Source organism: Belonocnema kinseyi, chromosome 7, assembly GCF_010883055.1.
Source record: "Belonocnema kinseyi isolate 2016_QV_RU_SX_M_011 chromosome 7, B_treatae_v1, whole genome shotgun sequence".
Taxonomy (NCBI): domain Eukaryota; kingdom Metazoa; phylum Arthropoda; class Insecta; order Hymenoptera; family Cynipidae; genus Belonocnema; species Belonocnema kinseyi.
Window position 1 is genome coordinate 71,018,039 of NC_046663.1, and position 8,452 is coordinate 71,026,490.

Genomic DNA, 8,452 nt, shown 5'->3' on the forward strand with positions numbered 1-8,452 from the left:
CCCTCCCCCTACCCCCACTCAAAATTCCCCATAGTGGTCCTATTCTACTCCAGCGTTTTTCTGTGAAATTCCAAGACATCCTAGTTACTTTGGACGTGGTATCTCCCTTTACAAAAACACCAATCTGATACAATGGGTATTATTGAATCCTTTGCAAACTTTCCCTCCGATCTCATACCTTTGATAGAAACTACTTACTTCTCTTTTAATAAACAATTCTACGAATAAACCTCGAAAGCAGAAAAGGGATCTCCAATCTCACCTGTATTAGCCAACATCTTTATAGAAGACCTCGAAACTAAAACTTTCAACCAATCCAAGCTTAACTGGATTTTTGGTGCTGTTACGTTAACAAAACTTTAGACATCTGGAGATATGAACTAGATGAACTACACAAGTTTTCTGATTCCATCACTCAATGATACTTTCATATCCAGTTCACCATGGAAATGGAATCAAACGGAAAATCACCCTTCTTGGAAGTTATAATTTACAAAAGATCTGATAACCGATTAGGACACGAAGTTTACAGAAAACCCAGCCACATAAAGAAAAAGAGTGAAACTCTTCTATCATGCCGATTTTGGGTCTGACGGTGGGTGAGAACTAATTAATTATAGCCCGCACCGCCTTTGTTTGTTGACGCCTGAGTGCTCGTATGAGTGACAATCGAAGATCTCGCGCACCCCGCGCAGCTCATATTACGCCTACCAGCGGCATGGCGTCAATTCTATAAGGAAGGACTGTAGAAGAGAGTGCTATTGAAGAGTTTCAGTGTACCTATATACTTCGTCTCAACACCATCCACCTTAAAAACAGCGGTCATCATCTCTCTTATATACAAATCAAATAGGAAGAATTCTCAATAAACAAAAAATTCAAACCAAATTGAAACCACCTGCCAAAATAGGACAACTTCTGAGCAACCCTAAAAACAGAAAGGCCTAAATGTTACTGTCAATAAAGCAAATTATATTCAAAAATATTTATTCAAAGGAAAAATAATAGAAGAAAAGGTACGGGAATTCCAATAAGAATTTACGCCAGGAAGCTCATGTGCGGATCAGATATTTAGCTTGTGACAGATAACAGACAAAATTTAAAGTAAATTTAAAAAATGTCTGTGCTTTTGTTGACCTAGAAGAGGGTTTTTGATAAGTTAGATAAAATTAAGCTTCGGGTAGTCCTGAAAGGGTACAAAGTCAATGGATGGTTCCAGTAAGCAATAAAAATATATATACACAAAGCGAATGTGAGGGTAAATTAGCAATTGAGTGACTGGTTCGATATTACGCAAGGAGTTAGACAAGGATGCGTTATGAAATCTTGCCTATTTATTACATTCATGAGCAAGTGTCTAAGAATGGCCATCTAGAAGAAGAAGGTGTGGATCTCGGTACAGTAAAGGTGCGTGGGTTAGCGTTGGCAGATGATAAGGTTGTTATAGCAAAGTCAATCGAAGGCTTGCAGAGAATTTTGAGCAGGCGGAATATTAGCACAAAGAAGCATAGGCCTTAAAAATAACGCAAATAAAACAAAAATTGGTGTTTGAAGAAAAGCATAAGAAAATAGTATGCAACGTTGTCTTAGACGATGAAATAATAGAACAAGTTGATAACTACATGTACCTTGGTAGTTATCCTCAATTATAACAAGGGTAGGAAAGTTATCGGCAGTTTAGGAGACACGACCAAAAGTTAACATAGCAAATAAAGCTAAGCTTCCAATATATAACTCTACACTTGCGTCCACTGTGATGTATGGTAGCGAGATCTGGACCTACCAAGAAAAAAATGAGAATGAAATTAACGCGGTTGGCATAAAATTCCTGCGCAATGTATGCAGTAAAACGCTAATTAAAAAAGTCAGTAATGAGAGGATTCTAACAGAATGTAGTGTAGATTAAACTCCATTTGACGAGAATGAAAGAAATTCATTAAAATTTTTTGCGCATGTTGAGGGAATAAAAGAAGAACGATAACGAAACAAGTCTATCGACATAAAATAAATGGTAGATTACACAGAGGCGTACCGAGGAAAGAATGGGAACGTGTGAATGTCGAAATGACTAATAACTAATAGAACTAATAGAAAAAAAGTGAAATCAGGAAAGCTCAAGCAAGCCAAAATGTAGTTTATACTTGAAGGGCAATTCCGTTCAAAGCAAAGAGGAAATCCTGCAATTATTTTTATATTCAGTACACATCATACCGCACCATAAAATCCCGAAGTCTGGTCACCTCGGTCCTTGAGGATCCTGTGGTAATACACATATGAAAGTCAATTGCCACATCGCTTCTTTCCAACAGGGCCGCAAACCGCAGGTGGCTTTTAAGAGAATTCTCTAAATGACTTACTATAAAATTTAAATGTAATATTATATCCAATAAGAAGAATATTTCGATAAATATTCATGATAAAATATTCTATTTGCATTTGAATTCAAAAGGAAAATTCTAAATAATCTCAAAATATACTCATTTTAAAAAATTGCGGTGGCCGCAAAACTGGCTTTTTAAAATTCCCTGACTTTTCCCTGGTTAATTTTTTATTTTTCCTGTTTTTTAATATTCAAAGAACAAAATTTTATTCTTTTAACATTTTTAACGTCAAATTTCTAATATAAAAGAATAATTTCATTTTTAACCAAATTTAAAAAAAAATATGAAATTTCAAACTACAAGTACGAATTTTTGGTCCAAATAGACGAATGCTCAACAGAACAGCTGAATTTTTAACAACAAAAATATGAGTTTTCAAAAAAATATTAAAATTTTCAACAAAATAATTAAAATTTCAACAAAATAGTTTAAGTTTTAATGAAATACTGGAATTTTACAGCTACAAAGAAAAATTTTCAACCAAATAGTCGAATTTTCAAAACATAAATATTAAACTTCAATCAAGAAATATTGAACTTTCATTCCGAAAATATAAAATGCATAAATAAATATTTAAACCAAAAAATCAAACAAATTTTTTAAGAAAAAATAAATAATTCAGTCAATGAGTTTAAGTTTTAACACAATAATTAGATTTTCAAAAATATAGTTTAATTATTAACTAAAAATGATTATCTTCAGACAAAAATCTAAGTTCTAAATTTTCTGAAAAAAAGATTAATTAAAAAAAATTATTAACGAAGTTGAGTTTTTAACAAAAAAAAATCAATTTTCAGCTAAAAATGAAAAATTTATATTTTTAAGAATAAAAATTAATTTCTAGTGCAAAAAAAAATTTTGAACAAAAGAATGACAAAGATATGGATTTTCATTAGAAATTCTGTGTGGGCAACAAGAAAATGAATTTCTAACAAAGTAGTTAAACTTTTAAGTAAAAAAGACCAATTTTTAACCGAGGTGGCGAATTTTCCAGAAAACAGTAAATTTCCAACCGGCAAATATTAATTTGCCACCAAAAAGATGAATTTTAAATAAAATTGTTTAATTTTTAATTTAAGAGACTTTTTTGTAAAACCATTGAATTTTCTAACCGAAAATATGAATTTTTAAACACAAGATTTCAGTTTTCAACCTAAAATGTAATAGTTACATTATCATTCACAAAAAATAAACAAACTGGTTGAGTTTTGAACGAAATTTAAAAAGAATTGAATTTTCAAATAAAAAAAAATCACATTAATCTTAAACCCCAAAATATGAGTTTTCAACTTAAAAAGAGGAATTTCAACAAAACAGTTGAATTTTTACCCAAAAGGAACTTATATTTAATAAAATTGTTGAATTTGAAGCAAAATAATAACATTTTCAACCAAAAATGGGTTTATTTATTTGTGCTCATTTTATAAGTATTTTTCCTCGTATGCATTAAATCACTTTGCTTCCACATAGAGGAAGCTATTGATTATTTAATAATGTTCACGGAAAGCTCGTCAATATACCAATCCACGCATCTCGAAGACGTAAATAATTACATCAAATGTAGTACTGTTATATTACTAACATAAAGCATGTTCTTATAAACAAGGTAAATAATTTTGTTAAAAAATTTAAAAACGATACTGGTAGCTTCTGTTAGGTCATGAAAGGTTCTTAATTTGGGCAATCAAAGCGTTACGAAGCCACGAACAAATATATATCATATACATTACTGCTTTATTCTCAATATTAAAAAAGTCTTTCTCATAGCAACAAGATGTTGATATGAACAAATATGAACAAAGTTTTTCTCATATAAACAGAATAAACCATTTTTTAACTTCATAAATCTGTACTGGTGGGTCATAAGAGATTCAACAATAGGTCGATCGATGCGCCTCAAATACTCGAAGAAATACACTCAATATACCATTTTTTTGAAAATCTCATACATCGGTACGGTGTAGGTCATCAAAGTTTTAACGATAGGTCAACCGATGCGTCTTGCAGACGCGAACAAATACACTGGATAACGTATTGTTATATTTCAAATATCAAAACAGTTTTTCTCATATAGTTTCACACACATGCACACACATAGAAATTTTGAAAATTGTATTTTTGCACTCCTGGGGTCGAATTATATCGAATACAATAAATATTTTAATTTATTATAATTATTATAATAAATTACGTTAATAACTAATAAATTATTTTTTAAATTATTTTTTTACATAAAATAAGATTAATCATTTTAATTGATTTTTGACAGGCAGTCAACATTTTACTTTAATTAATTAACATATATTTTAATTTTTCAAAACCACCCAGTAATCGTTTTTTTTTAATCCAAAAATTGTACTCCTTACTATGTTTGGTGAGATTTTTTATTTCGAAAAATAAGATCAATTTGAACATTTTCTTTTTTTCAAAAGGACGGAAAACCCCTAATACTGATATGCAAATAGAAAAATTAATATATTTTAATGCCAAGTATGGTTTCTTAGTATTCGTGGAGCATACGTTTCAAGTTTTGCCTAGATTTTCTTATAATAATAAAAAAATTAATATTAAAAATGCCAAAAATTTAGATTTATTATGTCTCATTATTCTTATTCCGTCTCCTGAAGTTAAAACATTTAATTTAGTGATGAGCAACTATACTTGTTGCAGTCTAAAGTGCATCCGTTTTAACTCCTCAGGGTAGGGTCTAGTCATCCACTTTCAATAGAAAGGAAAAAATAGCTTTTCAGTAGTACTAAATGGTAAAACATCATTAATTTAAAGCATATATTGTTACTTTAATGTAAATTAAAGAAATATGATAAGTAACAACATAAAAATAGGCTTCCACAAAAATTCCGATAAGCTTTCTAAGATGATGTGCAACGTGATAGAGGACATAAATATTGTAAAAATTGCAATTAGAATGTTAACAAGTGATTTTCACAGAAAAAACTAAGAATAACATTTGTTATAGGAAATTGTTTAGAGCGATAAAGTTTGGTTTAGCTAACTTCGCGTCTTTCAAAAAACATGTATTTGTCATGGAAAAACAAAAGAAAGTTTAACCGATATTCGTGTAAAGTTTATCCTATGAAGTTAATTTCTGTTGCAGCTTGATATTGCTTCTACAGAAAACAACCGAAAACTTTTTGAATTTTTATCCAGAAAAACGTAAATAAATTATAAAATCTGAAATTATAAGTGGCCCGGTTTCCTCAGCGTATCCTGGTGAGCTTTTTTTTTACAGCAAGTAAAAAATAACCACATTTTTTAGATTAAAAGCACGGCCCTGTTTTAGTATCGTTATGGTATACCCACTGTCGGGGGATAAATAGTGGAAAGGAGCGAGGTCGACTCTCATAGATTTTCATATTCTTTCTCTGAATAGTCTCAGTACGACTTTACAGGAAATCATATTTTTAAAGTATTAAAATGAAAGAGGAAAATTCCTTTGCAACGTACCACATCTATACGTATACGTGCAGTCAATATACAAGCTAAATATGCATATTCCACTTCTTTACCATCATTATCTATCTTACAAAAATATTTTCCAGTAATTATAATAATAACCAAATTTAGAGTGCTGATGTTATTTTGTCGACTAGGATAATTAATTAATTTCGAATTTCGAATTTTGCCAATCAAAGGTCCAATAATTTTCACAGAAACGAGAAAATATATACCTTGGTACGAATTTGAACGCGTAACACATCTATTCGTAAGTGGAGCGTTAACTAATTACGTCACCGTTGTCACGGTCGATTGTATTTTGTTTCTCCTGTTTTCATAGTTCTGAATTATTTTTTAATCTTTTCAAAACTTCTATAAATATCTCTTGAGCTTTCACTATTTTTTTCTAAATGTTTGTAAACTTTCAAAACGTCGAAACAGTACCTAATCGGGTCGTGAAAATGATAACTAATTTGCGACATACTCCCTAAATTAAAAATTAAAAGTGAAAGCTGCTTTTCGACTATAAAAATCGACACGACGCCGCAAATGACATCTAAAAGGGATTTTTTGATCGAATCTCATAACGATTAGATTTAATTCATAAACAGTGTGAACTTTAAATTGCAGACGAAATAAGTAGAACGGTTTAGTTTATTTCCAAGCAACCCTAATCGTTAAATATAACATTTTAACCACATAATCTGCAGGCAATTACATCGGCCGGAATAGGATACAGTGAACTCTTGTCTATTTTAAGGGCCGTGAAACGTAAACATTTGCGTATATCAAGGCTAGAACCCCCCCCCCCCTTCTACCGTGTGTCGTCGGGTAATTTTTTGCAAGAGGCGTTTATTGGCTGTCTCAGCCTTGTATCGATGCGCGCTCTGTAAGCAAGTGTACGTATTTACGCATCATTTATGTCAGTGCTTTTCAAATGTTTTTGTTGACATGCGAAAAGGCAATTGAATATTCTGAAAAATATAACATTTAATTGAAATACTACAATATTTCAGCTAAAAATCGATATAATAGAATCAAAAAACGACACAAACATGTCGCCGAATGTAGAGTATTGTAGAATGTTGACACGGTCCTGGCAGGATAGGTCGAAATGTTGGGAAGGTTAGCATAGTTGATGCGTTTCGACACGGGACTACATAAGCCTTTTTGGAGACTAAATAGTTGAATCTTAAGCGAACACAGAAAAAACAAAAGATAAACTGTACATCGATTTCCGACAAAAGATTCTCTCTAACAAAAATTAACTTCACAGGATAAACTTTACACAAATATCGGTTAAACTTTCTTTCGTTTTTCCATGACAAACACATGTTTTTTGAAAGAGGCGAAGTTAGCTAAACAAAACTTTATCGCTCTAAAAAATTTCCTGCCGGAAATTTTATTCTTAGTTTTCTATGTGAAAAGAAAGAAATTTTTAACAAGAAGGATTATTTTTCCAACAAAAAAGATAAATACAATTTTCGCCAAAAGGCATGAATTATGTATTGAACAGTGGCTCAATAAAAATAAGTAATTTGCTCATTTGTGCATAAAGTCATTCTGAATCAGAAATGGAATGGTTAAATTTTCAGATAAAAATTAATTAACTTTTTGAAGTACTACGCCATTCTTTACATTTTCTGCCTATTTTAGAAATATAATAAGATGAATAAGAACTCAATAGAATATGTATCAGTGCTATTCAAACCGCTAATTATAATCAACAATGAACGTATATGCGATGCCACATCAGCGAAGGTTAGCTATTACAACTAAAATTTCTTTGCTGATTAAAATTTTGAGAAAATATGAATTTTCGCATATGAAAGACAAAATCTCACTCGTGTACCTATACCATTTTCGAGCAATAAAATTTTATTATCTTTTCATTCTCAATTGAAAGGACAACGTCCTAATGTCAATATTTACAATAAAATGACACGTACGAATATTTCGATAATAGTGGTTTTAATCCACATTCCACTGTTGGACTAAAGCTCTAACCTCAATAGAATTCCGTCATTTCACTAAATAAATACAAGCATCAAATACCTTTGTAGATGCTAAGCGGTACTCTGTTTTTGAGTAAAAGTGTGAATGAAGGGGAAAGAATTGTTTAATTTTAAATTTTTTGCATTGAATGAATTTTTCGAAAGGTAACCTTAAGGAACGTGAAAATTACAAAGTTCGATATTACGCAAAAATTATATAAATAAACTGTTTTTTCCTCCTATTACACACTTCTAGTAAAAAAAAGAGTAGCACTTGGCATTTAAACAATTTATTTTATCAATAGAAAGGTTTTAGAAATATTTTATAAATACCTAATTTTTCAATTTATTATTATTTATTAATTTATTATTGAACAAACTGAACTACCTTTCGAAGGTAAGTGGGTAAAAATGTAATTTTAATTTAATAGTAATATTCCTTTTAATTTGCACGAGTTAAAAGAAATGTTTATTCATAATGATCCATTTCTTTTTCGTAAGGTACCTAAACGTTTCATCCAACGAATTCAATGAATACTTCATTCGAATAATAGTTGTTTGAACTGCAACAAATGCATATTTGAAACAAGTATCTCAAAATTTTAAATTAATAAAATACTT